The sequence below is a fragment of the Copidosoma floridanum genome, unplaced genomic scaffold, assembly GCF_036245765.1.
Source record: "Copidosoma floridanum isolate Cflo_tuat_1 unplaced genomic scaffold, Cflo_Japanese_pri ptg000008l, whole genome shotgun sequence".
NCBI lineage: Eukaryota > Metazoa > Arthropoda > Insecta > Hymenoptera > Encyrtidae > Copidosoma > Copidosoma floridanum.
The window spans coordinates 6930986-6950280 of record NW_028321885.1 but is presented as its reverse complement, the minus strand read 5'-3'; the positions used below and the strand labels follow the sequence as shown (position 1 = coordinate 6950280).

Here is a 19295-nt window from a genome sequence, read left to right as displayed (position 1 = left end):
TATTAATATCTTTATTATTATTATCACTATTATTGTTATTATGATCACTATTATTATAACTATCATTACTGTTATTATTATAACCATAACTATCCTAAGCATTACTATTATTATCATTATTATCATTATTATTACCATCAGAGCCATAACTATTAGAAACAGTACTATCATTATCGTTACTATTATTGTTAATATTATCATTATTATTCCTATTATTATTATAATTATCAATCTTATTACTATCGTTAGTTTTTTTATCATTGTCTTTATTCACACAATCGTAATTATCATTATCATTACTACCATCATCATTATTATCCTTATCATTATTATTATTATCATTATCATCATTGTTGTTATTATTATGCATGTTTTCACTCCACTCTTTTCTTGATATTTTCGTCAGGCTTGCCGTCCATTTACCACTAGTGTCTTCTTGCAATCTTAGTTGCCAGCGTTACCAGGTCCTTTCCTAGCCTTTATATCTGAGCCCCGTAAAGAATAATAGACTGGGTAGTAGACATTAGGAGCCTACGTTTTGCAGGTTTTGGGCCCTTAACGTTTGACATGACTCGGCTTAACGCCGCTTTCCTTGTCACCAGTTTGTCCACCACTTTTCTAAGATGATTCCAGAACGTGAGCTTTCTGTTCAACGTCACTCTTAGATATGTTACGGCATCCTTTGTCATTTTTTCTTCTCTTTGTACCTTGAGCGATAGGATGGTCCCTATCTCTTTTCTCGTCAATACTACTATCTTTGTTTTTTTTTTGTTGCAACTTCAAACCTGTAGGGTTTTCCATACATGGAACTACTATCCGCGTAACGATCGCTGGAGCAGCATTGTCTGCATACTGAACCAAGAACATCTCCTCTGGCATTTCCTGGCAGAATAGTCTGTCATGTGACACGTTTTAGAGATCAGGTCCAAGTATGATTTCCTGGAATGCCCCTGCAGTGATTTTCTTTTTTGTTTCGCCTTCTTTCTTGTTTGTTATATAGGTCAAGAAGCGCTCCCTAAGATAATCTCTTAATACTCTCAAGAGATAGTCTGGTATTCTAAATGTGTGTTTTAGAGTGTAAAGCATGTCCTTCCAACTTACTGAGTTGAAATTGTTCTTTACGTCCAGGATCAACAGAAAGTCGAGGGGTCCCGCTCCATTGCATATGCCTGTGGTGCTGTAGACAGTTTTCACTACTTCCTCTCCTACTCCTATAGTAGACCTTGCTTTTTTGAATCCGAACTGCCTGTTAATTGCCTTTATCAATCAGTACCAGCCGTGCATTGATTCAGGAAGTTGGGAACAACCCCTTTTGCAAGCATGCATTGTATTGATTTAAGAGTAGTTGTGGGTGTTTTGCCACTACTATCTTGATGACTTCTGCCGTATACCATCTGATACATGGGCTTTCCCGTTTCCAGGGGCCACCCAGGTGGGGGGGGGCAGGGAGGGCTCAAGCCCCCCCAACTTTCAAACTGGGGGGGCTGCGCTCAGTTTCCGACATAAATGTCACAAAAATGTTTGATTGCTCGCGAGCAAAATGACAAAAAAAGACAGATAGTCATGCTCAAATTTTGCTTTAGTTTAAAACTTTATGCATAAAATAAAAAAAAAAAAGCGAATCAAAGGGTGCGTTCAATTTGCATCGTACATATAAATCCCAAGCGCTCAATGCTTTGTAACACAACTGGTCGAGTGCCTGCACTGTTAAACACTTGATAAATAAATAAATCCCAAGAGCTCAATGATTTGTAACCCAACTAATCGAGTACCTGCACTATAAAATAATTTATTATTAAATAGATAAATCCCAAGTGCTTAATGCTTTGTTACCTAACTGATCGAGTACCTGCGCTATAAAATAATTTATTATTAAATAGATAAATCCCAAGCACTCAATGCTATAAAACTAGTCAGATCGAGTGCCTGAACTATTGAATAATAATGGATTAAATAAATCCCTGGCTTTCAAAGTTTTGATCAATCGGGTTACAAAGCATTAAGCGCTTGAAATGCATTTATGTGAAAGTAAATTATTTGATAGTGCAGGCACTTGATTCGTTGGGTTACAAAGCATTGAGCGCTTGGGATTTATCAATTTAATAATAAATAATTTTATAGTGCAAGTCAGTTGGGTTACAAATCATTGAGCTCTTGGGATTTATTTATTTAATAATTATTTATCAGTGCAGGTACTCGATCAGTTGGGTTATGAAGCATTGAACGCTTAGGATTTATTCATTTAATAATTATTTATCAGTGCAGGCACTCGATCAGTTGGGTTACAAAGCATTGAGCACTTGGTTTTCATTTATTTAATAATTATTTATCAGTGCAGGTACTTGATCAGTTGGGTTATGAAGCATTGAGCGCTTCGTGTATATAATCGTTTGACTTATCTAGTTATATTATGTGTACACAAATCAAGAGCACGAAACATAGATCTAAATCCATTACTAAGAGAATTTATATTAAAAAATGCTGAAAGACAAGCAACATTTGAATTGCCACAAAAAATGTAAAATTATTTTAATTATCTATTTGTATTTGAGATAAATATCATAAAATATTTTTTTAATAATTTACAATTATGATAAGTTAATTTTATCTTCACATAGCTGCTGATTGATTCAATTAAAATACGTGAAAAACTATCGACAATTAAGGTCATTATATGCATGTTGTTGCATAGTTAATATGTATATTCATACACTAAGTAGGTTTAGAGTAATTAATAATACATATTGTATTTTTTACTCATTTTAAATTGATTACATATTTTTTTAAAAATACGAATAACTCAACAAGATAAATGCATATATATATATATATATATATATATATATATCTATGCCTAGATATGTATCTAGAGCCATCCCATATATCTATGACTTGGGCGGCCTCTGCCCGTTTCTTAGTAATCCTGTTGCCAGCTTCAGTTCTTTCTGGGTAAATAGACGTACATCTTCTATGAGCTCCAAGTGTACTTGATTCTCAAGTTCTGGATGCGTTGGGAATAGCGTATTAACGATAAGTCTCATGGTATTCACATTTTTATTTGCAGTTGGCGCCAGTTTTCCTAGTTTTCCCATTTGACTGCTGTGTGGTATGCTCTGCCCTGGGAGTCATTATTTACTTTCTGGCACAGAAACTGCCAGCACTGCTTCTTGATAGCAGCTCGCATGTTCTTTCTTATAAGCTGGTATTCCGCGTACGTTTGTATGGCCTCTGGTCTGCTTTTGGCCTTCCATAGAGGTGCCTGTGTTTGAGAGATTGGCGCCTCAATTTGGCAATTTTTACGTTCTACCAGTAAGTTTAGCGTTTGCCGTTCTTTTTTTTTTGGGCATAGAAGCCTCGGCGGTTTTTAAGAATTGCATGGTTGCTTCGGTGAGTTTCTGTACACCTACTGTGTTCAGGTTTGGTTCATTGCTTTGAATAGCAGCGAGGCCATTCTCTACTTTTTCCGCTAGTTGTTCTGTATCCGACTTCTTAACATTACATCCTGTTTTGCGTGCAAAATATCTTTTGTCTATTGTATCAGTGATTTCGAAGACGATGTATTGGTGATTGGTACTATTTTTGTCCTCATCTTCAGCCATTCCTTCATTCGTGGCGTACGGCTCTCCGAAGCAAGTATGATGTCTGATATTGACTGACCAAATCCCGTCCTTCGGAAAGTCATGGTCCTTCCGTCGTTTACAACGACTAGTCCTAGCCTTGTCACCATATCTAGGACTGCCCAGAATTTAGAATTCGTTGTAGGCGTTCTCCATTCTGTTCTACTGCTGTTGCATTGAAATTTCCAGCGACTATAAGGTAGCTTTCCATGCTATCTCTGATGGTATTTTTGAGATAGTCTATTCTTCTTCTGTATTACTCGATACTTGTGTTTAGTGAGAAGTAGCACCCAACATAAGTTTTGCCTCTACTTCTTAACCAGGCAAAGTGTCTTTCCAATCCACTTGCATCTTATCGAATTTTGTCTGTTCTGGGAACCAAGATAGCCCACATATTAGCCACGTTGTTGATCCACTTAGGTGGTTTATAGTTTCTATGATGCTCGCTCATGAGCACTATATCTACTATTCTTCAGCATAATATTTATGACAGGAGGGCATCTACATCAATTGCCCCGTTTATGTTACCTTGAAGAACTCTGGGCATTATGTCTGGCTTCTTTTTCTTCTATCCAGGACCTGTCTAAAGGCCCTGCACACTTCAGATCTAGGCACATGATTGGTGTCTTGTCCTCCATATGTAGATTCACTGCATATAACACATTTTGGTTAAGGCCTAGCAGTTCTTAGCTCTGTGTTTAACCTTCCCACATCTCCAACAGTGCCCTGATCGGTGCGGCCCTCTACAGTTGTGTCTCGTGTGCCCATGACCTAGGCATTTGTAGCATCGTCGGACAATGATCCCGCACCTTACCCAGCCCCTAAACCGTCCTACTGTAATTGTCCCCTTTCTCAAACGTGCAAACGTGACAGGGCCATAGCCTCGTCCATTTCAGCCAGCGCCATTCTCTCTTGCTATTGGTTTAGCGGTAGCATAGCCACATTGATTTCGTCTGGTTCCTCCTCTATGGTTTTAGCAGCCTTTTGAACAGCTGCTATAACTTTCTGTTTATTAGCTACTGCCTGTAAGTCCAGTACCTCTAGGGTCACTCTAAGTTTCCTCAATTGTACCTTTCCTGCTGTTCCGATAGCCAGTGAAATTGCCTGCACTACCTTATCCTTGTCTTTTGTACTTTTGGCGAGCTTAACTAGAATACAATCAGCCTTTGTGCTACGTATTCCAGTAACTTCCGCATCGTAGTCTCTCGGGTTGACCACGTTGCGTAATGTTCCCAGTACCTCCACATACAATTTTTCTTCTGCTGGTTTCACAAGAATGGTCTCGTTTCTTCACTTGACCTTACTTCGCTTCTTTTTGTCGTTTTCTGGTTTATTCTTTGTTGAAATCAGTGTCTGCTAACCAGCTCCTTTCTAGTAGTCGCTTGCTCCTTGCGGTTTGCAAGTGCTTGCTTTTTTTTACGACTTGTTTCTATAGTTCGTTGTCGTCGTTATCGTTCTTGCTTTTCTTTGTTGCGCCACGATCGTCAGTAGAACCATCGACTCTACTCTTCTTTTTGGGAGGCTGCCTGATGACAGGGGTTGGCCCAGCTGTCTTTATAGCTAACATCTCCTCCATAGCCTTCTGACAGCAACCTTTTAAGTCCTTTAAGAGTCTGCAGGTTTCTTCGAGGTAGACACAGCCACCCTAGACATCCTTACTGACGTTAGGCTCACACTTTATTGCTTTTTCAATACTTTGCAGGGTAATCATCATGATTATTATCCACATTGTCATCATCATCGGCGTCGTCATCGTCATCGTCATTGTCGTCATTGTCGTCGTAGTCGTCATCATGATTTGATTTTTATTATAATGATGATCACGCAACTACAACGAGATTTGTTCATAAAAAAAAGTCGAGTTAACCATTATCATCATCATCGGCGTCGTCATCGTCATCGTCATCGTCATTGTCGTCATCGTCATCGTCATTGTCGTCATCGTCGTCATCGTCGTCGTCATCATGATATGATTTTTCTTATAATGATGATCACGCAACCACAACGAGACTTGTTCATAAAAAAAAGTCGAGTTAACCATTATCATCATCATCGGCGTCGTCATCGTCATCGTCATTGTCGTCATCGTCATCGTCATTGTCGTCATCGTCGTCATCGTCGTCGTCGTCGTCGTCGTCGTCGTGATCATGATATGATTTTTCTTATAATGATGATCACGCAACCACAACGAGACTTGTTCATATAAAAAAGTCGAGTTAACCATTATCATCATCATCGGCGTCGTCATCGTCATCGTCATTGTCGTCATCGTCATCGTCGTCGTCGTCGTCGTCGTCATCGTCGTCGTCGTCGTCATCGTCGTCGTCATCATGATATGATTTTTCTTATAATGATGATCACGCAACCACAACGAGACTTGTTCATAAAAAAAAGTCGAGTTAACCATTATCATCATCATCGGCGTCGTCATCGTCATCGTCATCGTCATTGTCGTCATCGTCATCGTCATTGTCGTCATCGTCGTCATCGTCGTCGTCATCGTCGTCGTCATCGTCGTCGTCGTCGTCGTCATCGTCGTCGTCGTCATCGTCGTCGTCGTCGTCATCGTCGTCGTCATCATGATACGATTTTTCTTATAATGATGATCACGCAACTACAACGAGACTTTTTCATAGTAAAAAATGAGTTAATCCAAACAGGCATAGATTTTTTGTTTCAAACATTAATTTATTATCTTTGTTAATAAAGGGAAAAATCATTCTGTATGGCTTTAACTAGAATAGCTCTAATTATATTACTGAAAAGAATAACAAGTCATACAACATTACAATTTCGATGAGATATGATTAACATTGAATTCATATTCTTATTATATACAGAAAACAATTTTCTTTCAGTCTAGTTTCTTCTATGCCATTTAATAAATTAGAGGACCAGAGTTTTAATAAATTAGGATTTTATTATAAAATATTCCTATTTTCTCACAGTCAACATTATGTATTGTTCTCAAGTCTCAAGGATCCTCTTAATTCATTGATACAAAATGATTCCATAAATAAAGTAAATATTAAAAATATAGTAAAGGAAGAAATTTTAAGCTCTTGAAAATTAGAAAATTTATTTTTTCCAGTTGCCAGTTACAGACAACTCTTAAACTAATAAAATTGTTTTCTATTTACGATTTAATAGAATATTTTTCCTTCTTTTTCTTTTTTAGAATACTCTCTTAAGAGTATCTTTCACACGAAGTGTTTAAAAATGTTTAAAAAAACTGTTAACACCAGAATAAATTTTTAAAATTAACACAATTGTATCATGTCAATAAAGTGATATGATAATTTCCCTGTGTATTTTTCGGTATTTTTATGATGCTGTCATGAATTATCAACAACTTGATTGTAACAACTGCCATAAAGGGTATCAGAAGATTGTCAGAGGAGGGACACTTGAAATGTGAGAGAGACCTGAGTGTGGGGGGCAAGAGAGGTCCTTATTTTTGTAGGGGATTTTCATCGGGTTAATTTAATGGAGAAATTTTTAGTTTTTTTCCTTAGCTTGAGGGGGGGGGGCTAAAGGTACAATGTCAAATTTCGAGGTGGGACGATGGGTGTTAGTGACTGAATTTAGTCTAACAACCACGTAATAGTCTATATTAATACATACACACACACATACATACATATGAATAAGTATAATAAGATTGGCCGATGTGTGCCGTAGAATTGTTAAATTATGCATTTTTTTAATAGAACATGGCATAGGTATTTTTATTATAGTATTGTGTTCATTACATTTTTTATAATATACTTTTACTTTTTAATCGAGCCAAGTCAAGGTTTATTAAATCTATTTTCAGATGGCCGGTCTATCTAAGATTTGCTATTATCTTTAAGGTTTGCTTTTTTTTTAGTCTTACTTATTCTTTCTTATAAATATTAATTTGGTCTTACTTATTTGCATTGTTCTTTTTGAAAGGTAACTTTATCTCTTACTTTCTTATTTTTATTTTCTGTAATGCTAATTTCATCGTAAAATGCGTCTTCATATACATTTTTGTTTCACAAAGTACATGTTACTGCAACTTGTATGTTGAAGACTTTTGTGTCGATGGTGAAGTCTGTTCCAGTTATTCCTTTCCGTATCACGCTCCTTCACGGGTCATACCCTGGTTAACATAAATTTTTTTCTCAGGCTAATTTGGTTTTGCTTAAGTCATTTTTTTGAGAATGTGCTTGATTTCTAATTTGCATCAACATCTATAATGTTTCCTAATGGCAAAATTGATTTTTGCTGTTCCTTCTGCCGTTCGTTTTTATTGTTTGCCAAATTAATGTTTGTATCACTGTTGTATTATGCTGACGGGGCTGTTTCTTTATTCACAGTTGTATCAGTATCTAAAAAATTAACTCGTAAGCTTCTTTCTTATAATTTTTAACCAGGAACTTTCTTTAATATACTTTATAAAACCAAAGTAATAGTTCTGATTGAAACAGTTTTTGCAACCAAGTTCCTTAAAAGATGACACTGTGATCCAATTTTAGTCGTTTTTTACTTGTTTAACGAAGGGGACATTCAGGGCCTCTGTTTGTTGTTGGTACATTTGAATCTGTTGCAGTTTTAGATGTTGATTTTTGTGCTGATTTTTACACAATGCATCTTTACTGGTGTGGAACTTTCTAGGTTTAAATTTAAAACTATATTTATGATTTATGAAGTCACATTAAATATTGTGCTGGATCCTTTCTGCAGTGCATCTGATTTAGGGGTTCATGATCAGCTATGACAATAAGTTTGTTTCGTAGTTAGTACTAATTAAAATAATTCATTTCATATGAAATTGCTAATTTGAAAGTTAACTTCAGGGTGATTATATTATTTTTTCTTGACTTTATTTCAAATTAATAGCATAGTAAAATGCCTGTGTCGTTAACATAAATGTTTTACTTAATTTGAGAAAATTGAAGTATAGGTTCTTTTCATAAGTAACGTTTTAGTATCTCAAAACTTTTTGTTTGCATGTCTATCTACTTAATTTGTTTCGTTTTTTATCAAAAGATTCGAAAGTGGCTTAACAATTTTTGAAGTCATTAAATTAACGATAAAACGTTGCTCACCCGAGTTATTATACCTTCATTTTCGCTGGTTTTTTGGCAAGAATATTTCCTAACAACCTGTGCCTTTGTGGGTCAGGTTTGATTCCTCGTTGACTTACAATATATTCTAGAACGATGATTAGTTTCTACAAACACTCAATCTTGTTTGACTTAAAATGTATATTGCTTGCTCTTTATCTGTCAAGGAGTAACCTAACGATTTGATCGTGATCTATCAAATCCTTATCATACATAGGAATGTCATATTTAATATGACATTTAATGTCATATATAATACATGTGTCCTAGGCACACTAACATTCCAACATTTATTAATAATCCTAATATTATATCTATTGACCGTTGAAAAGTAGCTTGTGAACCATTCAAATCTTCTGGAATACGATAATACTGTTAGTATTCGTGTAGTATAGTAATTTCCATTTTAAATTTATCACGCTGGACCAAAATAATTCGTTTATAGGCTAGACGGTAGGGAGTTTTGAGTGTATTCTTCGGGCACAGGCGAGATTATTGTTAAAATCGCTTCGTTTTAGGGTGCAGTTGAACCCCCTAAGTTTGCGCCAAAATTGATGGTGTGCTTCATTTTATAATTAACAATTAGTGACAAAAAAAGTGTTTTTTTCTTTATTTCCTTTAATATCTTCGTTCCTCTTAACTTTGAGTGTAGGATATGCAATTAGAAAGTTGTTCCTTATGAAATTTGCTAAAAAATGAGCACTGATAGAGGTAGCTAAGTGCCATTGGTAACCTGCAAATAGCCTCAAAAGTTCAAAAAACGCCTTTTTTTCACTAACTTTTTAATAAAAAATGACTGCACGTAGACGACTGAAAATTTTCTAAAATGATGTCTGTATTGATCCAAACATGCATGAATTTTTTTAGCGTTATTGGTCAATTACTCTTCGAGTTATTAACGATCAATTTTTTTTAATTTCCTTAATTGCAAATTACACCATTTTTTTCACAAACGGTTTTAACTGATCGGACCAAACCAAAAAAATCATAAAACCTTTTAACTTTAGTATCCCGTTGAAATTTTTGGAAAGAGTTAATTCTAACCGATTTTATTACGATTTCTTTGGGGGTGCTAGTTTTAGACACACGTATAAAACTATGTAACTTTAATAATAATCAATATTGGTTATTATCGATAACACAGCTGTAAAGCTGGTATTTTTTTATAAATTTAAAAAAAAAGGTCGCCCTAGCACGCACAGGAGCCGAGATATATTTTTTTTTATTAAAGTTCCTGACGGCGTAATATACGTCGCACGGCGTACAGGTTTTTTAGACGTTGCTGTTCAATACTTTTACTTTCAATAAAAAAGTACCCCAGGCATTCATTCCATGTAATAGTATAAACAAACAATTGTCAAAGTTGACCGTGCGAAAGCTGAGCGCGCCAGAAGTATATATATATATATATATATATATATATATATATATATATATACTATGTACTTTTTTATTTATTTTGTATTACTGCAATGAAATAAATATTTTTTTACTTCACTTACAATTATTTATATGATATTTTGCCCAGCGAACTCACTTCCTACTTCAGGTTCGTAAAATGCTTGCCATTAGTATGTACAGTAGAGGCATTATTTAAATGATTGAAAATAAATAAACACGATATTCATACTCGTTTCGTCGAGCTACCACAAATACATTACAAAAGAATTTTTGTGAGTAATGTAGAAGCCGAGATATTGCCGGTTTTGCAAGCGCGCACGATTTGAAGCGCTCGAATGCAGTTCAGTAGTGGCAGCTGGTCTCTCCCCCCACTCCGCCACCACAGACGGTCTGGCGCACTCAGCTTTCGCACGGTCAACTTTGACGATTGTTTGTTTATACTATTACATGTAATGAATGCCTGGGGTATTTTTTTATTGAAAGTAAAAGTATTGAACAGCAACGTCTATAAACCTGTACGCCGTGCGATGTATATTACGCCGTCGGGAATTTTTATAAAAAAAAAATATATCTCGGCTCCTGTGCGTGCTAGGGCGACCTTTTTTTTTTAAATTTATAAAAAAATACCAGCTTGACGGCTGTGTTATCGATAATAACCAATATTGATTATTATTAAAGTTACAAAGTTTTATACGTGTGTCTAAAACTAGCACCTCTAAAGAAATCGTGATAAAATCGGTTGGAATTAACTTTTTCCAAAAATTTCAACGGGATACTAAAGTTGAAAGGTTTTATGATTTTTTTGGTTTGGTCCGATCGGTTAAAACCGTTTGTGAAAAAAATGGTGTAATTTGCAATTAAGGAAATTAAAAAAAATTGATCGTTAATAACTCGAAGAGTAATTGACCAATAACGCTAAAAAAATTTATGCATGTTTGGATCAATACAGACATCATTTTAGAGAATTTTTAGTCGTCTACGAGCAGTCATTTTTTATTAAAAAATTAGTGAAAAAAGGCGTTTTTTGAACTTTTGAGGCTATTTGCAGGTTACCAATGGCACTTAGCGACCTCTATCAAAGCTCATTTTTTAGAAAATTTCATGAGGAACAACTTTCTAATTGCATATGCTACACTAAAAGTTAAGAGGAACGGAGATATTAAAGGAAATAGAGAAAAAAACACTTTTTTTGTCACTAATTGTTAATTATAAAATGAAGCACACCAACAATTTTAGCGCAAACTTAGGGGGTTCAACTGCACTCTAAAACGAAGCGATTTCAACAATAATCTCGCCTGTGCCCGAAAAATACACTTTTTAATGTTTTAACCTCCTCACCGTCTAGCCTATTAAGTCTGCTTGCTAAGTCAAACATGTAAAAGCCTTGGATACCCATACATGATCAGTAAGGGTTATAATAGTAGCTATTTGATAAAAAACTCATAGTTATTTTAAACCACCGAAGATTTGTTCATCAAGATCTTGGAAATCGATTATCACTTTTTGATGATGGTTCGATAATTTCATAATTTAATTTTTGTTGCATGTTCTTCAAAAACTTTTTCATGTTTTGGTCGATGATGATGTTTCTTAATGTTGGTTGGAAAATTGTTTTCCGTCGGTATTTTGTGTGCAATAAGTTTCGTGCAACTCAAGTGGTCTTCTGTCCGTAGGAAAACATCAAAAAATTTACTCATTAATTTACATACTCTTTTGCATTCTTTAATTCTTAAATCATAATTGTGTGTCTATTTTTCTGGTTCATTAATTCATAACATTTATTACGAAATTTTTATTTTTACATTCACATTCAGTACCAAGATCCAACTCGAGTATCATCTACTCCAATAGTTAAATTTCTTTTGGATCTACGTCGATGGTTACATCTTCCATCTTAGTAATTACAGTTATGAGATTATACTTAACAGTTTAATTATAAAGTATCTCTTTTGCTTCATAAACATCATTATCCCTCTTTATTCACAAGTGGTAGGTAACCCTCGGTTAGATTCGTAAGAATTGAATTGATTTGCGCTATTTCATGGGTTTTAGCTTTAATGGTGTACTTGATTGGGTGGTTACTTTGTTGTTTTGTACAAGACACCTGTTGTTTTTACTAGAGATAATTCTATTTTTTCTTGTATTTTCGAACTTGGATATATTTTTCGGTACACCACTATCCTCATCAAACTTATTATTTCTGTTCTTATTACTGTTAGCAGACAAGTGAGAAATATTCCCTCTTTTAGTTTAAACTATTCGATTATACTCGTTTTAAAACAGTTTGTTAGATAGTATATCACAAAATTTGTTGTATTTAAGTATATTTATTAACTCATAACGGCTAACAATGTATTATTGCGATATATTACGATATTCATCGAGAAAATGTTGGTGTTTAGTGGTAACATTTTGATTCTCTACTTGGTTCTGGTTATCAAACTTTTGGTTCGACCTTCCTTTTTTCTGTTTTTCTAATTATTTTACCCCTTATAGTATCTTAAAAAATGGCATGGAATTTTTCAGGTCATTATTTAATGCTATACCATCGTGATAATATAATAGTGTAACTCATCTTGCTATGCAAAAAATTCAGCTCAATAATTCACTGTACTTGATGAAAATTTTTTTTTTGTATCCTTATGTGCACTGTTATCTTTTTTAATACTAGATGGGGTGCTAATGTCGACAAATTTATTAAATAACACAAATTTACTGCAACGTATCTATCTACATAATTGTTTTTAATTAGGTTTGTTGCAGTACCATTATAGAGTATAAAAGTGATGTTTTTATTTCTACCATTAGGCACACATAATCTTTGACATGTCCTGATGTTAATGGTTTTAATTTTATCTTTTTTTGCATTATTCGTGCCAATGTATTCAGCACAGTTGCTTGTTTCTGTTTTCGAGGGCAAACCTTTGAACGACAATTGGGGTGAGCCACCAGCGAGTTAAAATAATTGTCTCTTGGCTGTTAACACTTTAAAAAATTGTAGTTTTAGTAATTTATATTAAAATTTTGTTAGTTGCAATTGTTGAGGTTTCTACGATTATTCCTTTAGGGGTATTTTTAAAGTTTTTTATTTTCGTGCTAATTGTAATTAGTTTTCAGGATCAAGTTGTGTTAAGAATAATATCAGTAAGGTTTTTTATTAGTATGACCACCATAGATCTTTTGTGGGAAATAAGTATTCAGTGTTTGATTTATATAGTGGTGACTTTTTTTAGTACTATCGTAATATTCTTTCAAATTTAAGCTCTAACTTAAATTAAATCTATCAAAGACTCTATGATTGGGTCAAATAGATGGAGAGCGAGACTTTAAGGTTATAACTGTTAGGTGACGACTTTTATTTATAAATTTATATTTTTTCTCTATGATATAATTTTGGAGTCCTTTTAAAGAGTCGCGACTAACGAAAGTCACCCCTAAAACAGCAAACTATGCACTTCATAGCTTTCAGAATTGTCAAGTGACAACCGACGCGAGCCACTAAGCCTTAACTAATAAAGTCAGCAAGTGCCGGTCACATAGTATGTAACACAAAGAAACTTCGACTGAAACTTGGGGTAAGGTGCATTCCTTATAAGCTCAAGACTTTCTCTCTCTTTTAATATACAAGTAAGTAGTTAGACAATCTGCTAGTCCCACGACCTGTGAAGAAGCGTGAAATTAGAACCAAGTAAATTAAGTACTAACGCAAAAGTTTTACCGAGAAACCCGATTAAATTAAGTATAGATGAGAGTGATGAAGATAATTCTTTATACAAACATTAGTACTTCAATCATGTTACAATTTTGCATAAATTTTTACTTTAACTTAATTAAAATCTATCTGGCAATAACAAAAAAAATATAACAAAGCGAGATTACATTTTAACGTTATCGTAAAGTTATTTGGGTATTCATGAGTTTTGATGTTTATTAACCCTTTAATTGACCCATGCATTATACGTCAGCAAATATTTCTATATTTTTAGACCTTAAACTTTGCTTTTACTGTAAAAAAACTGTAAAAATTTTTTACTTCTATTTTAGTGTACATTGCTTAACTTTTAAAATAGAACGTTTTTTATACATTACGAGGGCTGTATGATTAAGATATCAGTTTAAAGAAAGTTCTGCTATTATGCATACATGGTTTGCATGTACCGTTCTTTCCCTAATGTTTCAATTAAATTTTATAATGATGAGACCCTAGCAAAAAAAACTAAGTGTATGTTGGCGAAATAAGTAATCAATATCTTTGCCGCTTAATACTGCTATCCCCTCAAAGCATCAACTTTGTTTTTTACCATTCTTAATTTCTTTACGAGACACGGTGATTCTTTCTCTAAAACTCTGTCGTATATGTTGCCCCTATTAACTATAAAATATCTTTTTTTTGTATTATTCAGTAATATTTGTAGGACATTCTACATAACCTTCGGCCAACGCAATTCTCCTTCATCGCCTTTTGCTACTGGCTCAAAATAGAATAAAGAAGATTTTAGTAAATCCTCTCGTTATTATGGTTTGTAACATTTTTCATGCAAACCCTTAACAGCCCCGCCCATAAACTTTCGAGATACCCTACCATGCTATTTAAATTGACTAAATATTTTAATATCAAGTAATTTTCATCTATTTTTCTCATCACGCAGGAGTCAAATAGATAGACTTCGTACATATGAATAATATATAGTTATGGAATATGTACTTATACTGTATTTATTGCACAATAGAATAACAATGAATCAATAACATCGACTTTATTTCATATCATTCATGCGTGTTAATTTCTTGATGCCATTAAGTTCTTATTATTAGTATTATTGTTTAACTATGTTCTAATAAGGTATGATTTTAAAAAATAATTTTCTGCCTGTCTAGTGAATAATAAATATTAGATGTTTTGTGCAACGTTATCATTAATGTTACAAGTGAAGTTTGTGATACATACGTATCATTGAATTTATAGGCATATATAGATAAAGGCACTGTTCACTGCAATCTCAGTCCACGTGTGTCTTTTTATAATGACAAATAACTTTCCCATTAAATTTAGAAAAGTCAAAGACTACAAGCTTTAAAAAATTTCAAACTATTTGCAAGAACGAAAAAGTTTTTCCTGGGTCTCGATCGAACACTTAACCTCCTGTTTTCTAGACAGTTGCGCTACCATTTGAGCTACCCAGGAGTCGTGCACTCTACACACACTGAAGGTTCTGATAAGACTTTATTCTTGAAATTGAGCTGTTCTCAACGAACAGCTCGAATTTAATATCGTCACAACGTATGATTTTAGAAAATAATTTCCCGCTAACCGACAGTCCACACCCAGTGAAGATTTTTTTGTTCCTACGAATAGTTTAAAATTCCCCCAAGCTTGTGGTTTTCAACATGTCTAAATTTAATTGAAAAGTTATTTATTATTATAAAAAGGCATAAATAGACTAATAGTGCTCTGAGAATAATAACTCCATCTGCATTTGCCAATAAGTTTGATAATTCACAGGTATCACACGAATTTGCGGTTATACCAAGAATAGTGTCATAAAAACTTCAACATCTAATCTATTTGTTAAACTATGTATGAAATTCAAACTTTCTACATGTATTTATATGACATAATACTAATACGTTTATACATCCGAAAAAAAATTTGTATCAACGTATAGAATGAAAAAGCCGTTCTAGTACTTTGTAGATCTGCACAAGCCCTGTCTTTTCTGACAAGATTTCTCATGTATTCTTATAATCACAAAATCGGAAGTGTTTAGAGCTAAACCGTCATTTACGTGTACATAAGCAGCGCTACGCCTAACATATTTAGGAGTCCCTAGTTTAAAGAAAAATTAAAAATTTAAGGCACACACACGAGATACAATTTTTGTCTCTTCCTCATACATCCAGAAACACAAAAAAATTCATAAATATGCAAAAAGTAGAGGGAGACGAATTTTTTTTAGCTTTTTTAGAAAATTTGCAAAAAACACTAAAAAATTTGATTAATTCGAAAAAGGGTTAACGCTTTTGTTTATAACTTTTTTTCTGTGTAAGCTGTAAAATATGTGTATCTCGTATCATGCAAGGCAGGATAACTAAGCGAGTAGACGGTAGACACTTAAAATAAGTAGTAGTAGAATTTATTATAACAATACATATGTATAAACGTTGTGCCTCTATGATGAGTACAGCGCGTGAAGACATCCTACTAGCTTAGCACTCTTCGGCAGACTATGTGATATAGCGCGGCACATAGGCGCTCGCTTGAGCGACACTCCCACACGCTTACACTTCGGCTTACTATCATTGCGGGGCACGCACACATCATAATTTCTCCCCTTTTTATAATCTCGCTGCCAGACGTTTTAAGCGTCTGGGCTTCGTGATTTAAGCATCGATAAGCTGATTGCGGTGCCGCTTACATCTGACTCCTGGCGCGACATTAACTCGGTACGTAACGGACGACACTTGCTTCTCAATGACACCAGATATGCGTTTCTTTTTATCAACAATATAGCTTGAAGCCATTACGCGTTGACCAGGATCTCGCGAGCGTTTTCATTTTCACGATGCCCATGTGAGAGGCGTGAAGTTTGCATAAGACGGTTCGTCGGACGCTTTCCGGAATTATGATCTTAATGCCCCTAAACAGGCAATTATTTTCTAGAGAGAGTTCATTTCTTTTATTGAAATAGTCTTTTAATGATTCCGGTGCTACGTTCGGCCATCCGTCTTTTACATAAATCATTACTCTTTTAAGCTTTTCATCTCGAATCGTTTCCGTTTGTATTCTTTTCCAATCAATCAATTCGAAACCGCACTCGTTATAGTGAAAAGGAGTCAAGTCGTCATCAAATAAGTCCGTATCGTCCTCAATGGGTAACCACGATAGTGCATCACAATTACCGTTTTCCGATGACTTAATGTATTCAATTTCGTATGAAAATCCGGATAATAAGTACGCTCAACGTTGCAACCTGCTTGCTGCATTTAGGGGTATGCCCTTTTTTGGACCAAATATATATTGCAACGGCTTATGGTCGGTGCGTAAGATGATTTTTTGACCGTATACGAAGTCATAAAATCGTTGGAAACCAAACACAATTGCGCTTGCCTCCTTGTCAATAATTGCGCGATTCATTTTTTTAATTGGAATTTTCTTGGATGCGTAGGCTATCGGCCTTTCAGTACTGTCTTCGTAGCGGTGTGATAAAATAGCTGAAAGTCCGTATGCCAACGCATCGCAAGCTAGGATTAATTGTTCAGTAGGGTCATAGTGTGCTAAAACGCGTGGTGATATTAGTTCGTTTTTTATCCAATTAAACGCCTTCTCACACTCATTATTTCACTCTAATGATTTTTTATTTGCACAGTCGTAAAACGGTTGCAAGTTGCATAACCTATTTTTTAAAAATCTCAGGCAGAAATTGATAAGCCCTAAAAATGAGTTGAGTTCTTACATTGACGTAGGCCTCGGTGCTTTAACTATAGATTTTACTTTTGACTTTGATTTGTGTAGTCCATTTTTATCAATAATGTACCCTAGGATTTCTATTCGTTCTTTCAAAAGTTCGCTTTTAGCTACGTTTAAACGCAAGTTGCAATCTAACAATCTTTCGCAAACACGCTCGAGTCTGTTGACATGCTCTTCTGTGTTACTACCCGTGACAAAAATATTATCTAAGTACGCTATGACTCCATGAATGTTCACCAAACATTTATCTATTTTCTGCTGAAAAATTCCTGGGCCTGACGCTACTCCCTCTCCCATTTTAGTACATTGAAATAATCCTTAATGAGTTGTAATCGTTAAATATTGGCGGCAGTCTTTGTGAACATTAAATTGCATGTAAGCATGCGATAAATCCAATTGTAAGAATAATTCGCCTCCTTGCAAGGTTGCAAATATGTCATCTATTCGATGGAGAGGGTATTTATTTATTACGATGTATGGATTCATCGTAAGCTTGAAGTTGCCGCAAATCCGAATTTTTCCATTCCCTTTTACCATTGGTACGATCGGTGTCGCCCATTCGCTTGTTTCTACTCGCTCTAGATGACCTAACTCTATTAGTCGAGTTATCTCCTCTCCAATTAGAGGTTTCAATGCATGTGGCGCATGTCTCGTTTTGAGTGCGATTGGTGTTGCATCTTTTTTTAAATAAATTTTTACCTCGCTTTTATTGTAGTATCCTGGGCTTTGATCGAAAAGTAACTTATATTTAGTTGCTAAGTAATCTTTTATTCGTACTTCGTCTTCTATTTACAACAACTCATTCGAACTAATTTTGTTTGTCAATTTATTCAACGGCCAACACTCAAGAGATATGAGCCACTGCCTACCTATGAGCGGTGGACCTTTCCCTGGCATGACATAAATATGTAAATATCGCGTGGTGTTAAATAGTATTACTTTTACGTCGCGTATTTCGCCTGTTATTTTGAACACTTTATCATCATACCCGCGTAGAGCATTGCTTGTTGGCAACAGATCATGTTGTGGAAAATATTTGTTTTTAATACTTTCGGAAATTACCGTATAGTATGCACCCGTATTGATTTCCATTTCGATCAGTTTGTCATCAATGTTTACACTAAGGAACGCGGGATCGGCACGCTCACACGCAGTCGGTTCGAATTTATTGTTTATACTACCTTTTTCACGCATGGCGAAGAAATCCATGTAATAGTGTACTCGTTCTGATGCTGTCTCTGCTATGCTGCTTGATGCTCCGTCCTTGTTATCTTCGTACTGGCTATGGTACTTGTGCTGATATGAAGCAGCCTCGGAAACATTGTCGTCCTTCATGTACTTGACTGGTTTCGTTTTGCTTTTATACGCTACTGCGATGTGTCCAATCTTGCCACAGTAGTTACATTTTGCCTGCTTAAATTTACAGTCCTGTGCTGTGTGATTACTTTTGCTACACCTGTAGCATTTGAGATTGGTCTTTAAATTTCCTCTGCTTGATTTATAGGCATTTAGGCTATATACTTCTGTGTTGTTGTTTTTTTCTTCGAGCGTCTTGCTAGACTTTGCCGCATTGCTAACCGCGCTCTCGCGTGCCTTGGCTTCTTTAAAGGCCGCGTCGTAAATCAACTTCTCTACTTTAAACAAGGCTATTCGAGTGTCTTGATCTCGAATGCCACACACGAATTGGTCTCGCAATGCTGTTGTAAGGTAATCTTG

The 19295-nt window shown here is 35.0% G+C and overlaps 1 protein-coding gene across 4 annotated transcripts in view; it reads right to left on the bottom strand.

Annotated features, from left to right (window-relative positions):
- Positions 1–19295, bottom strand: part of Asx (transcriptional regulator additional sex combs) — a 422683-nt gene that overhangs the window by 255618 nt on the left and 147770 nt on the right. The window lies entirely within an intron of this gene.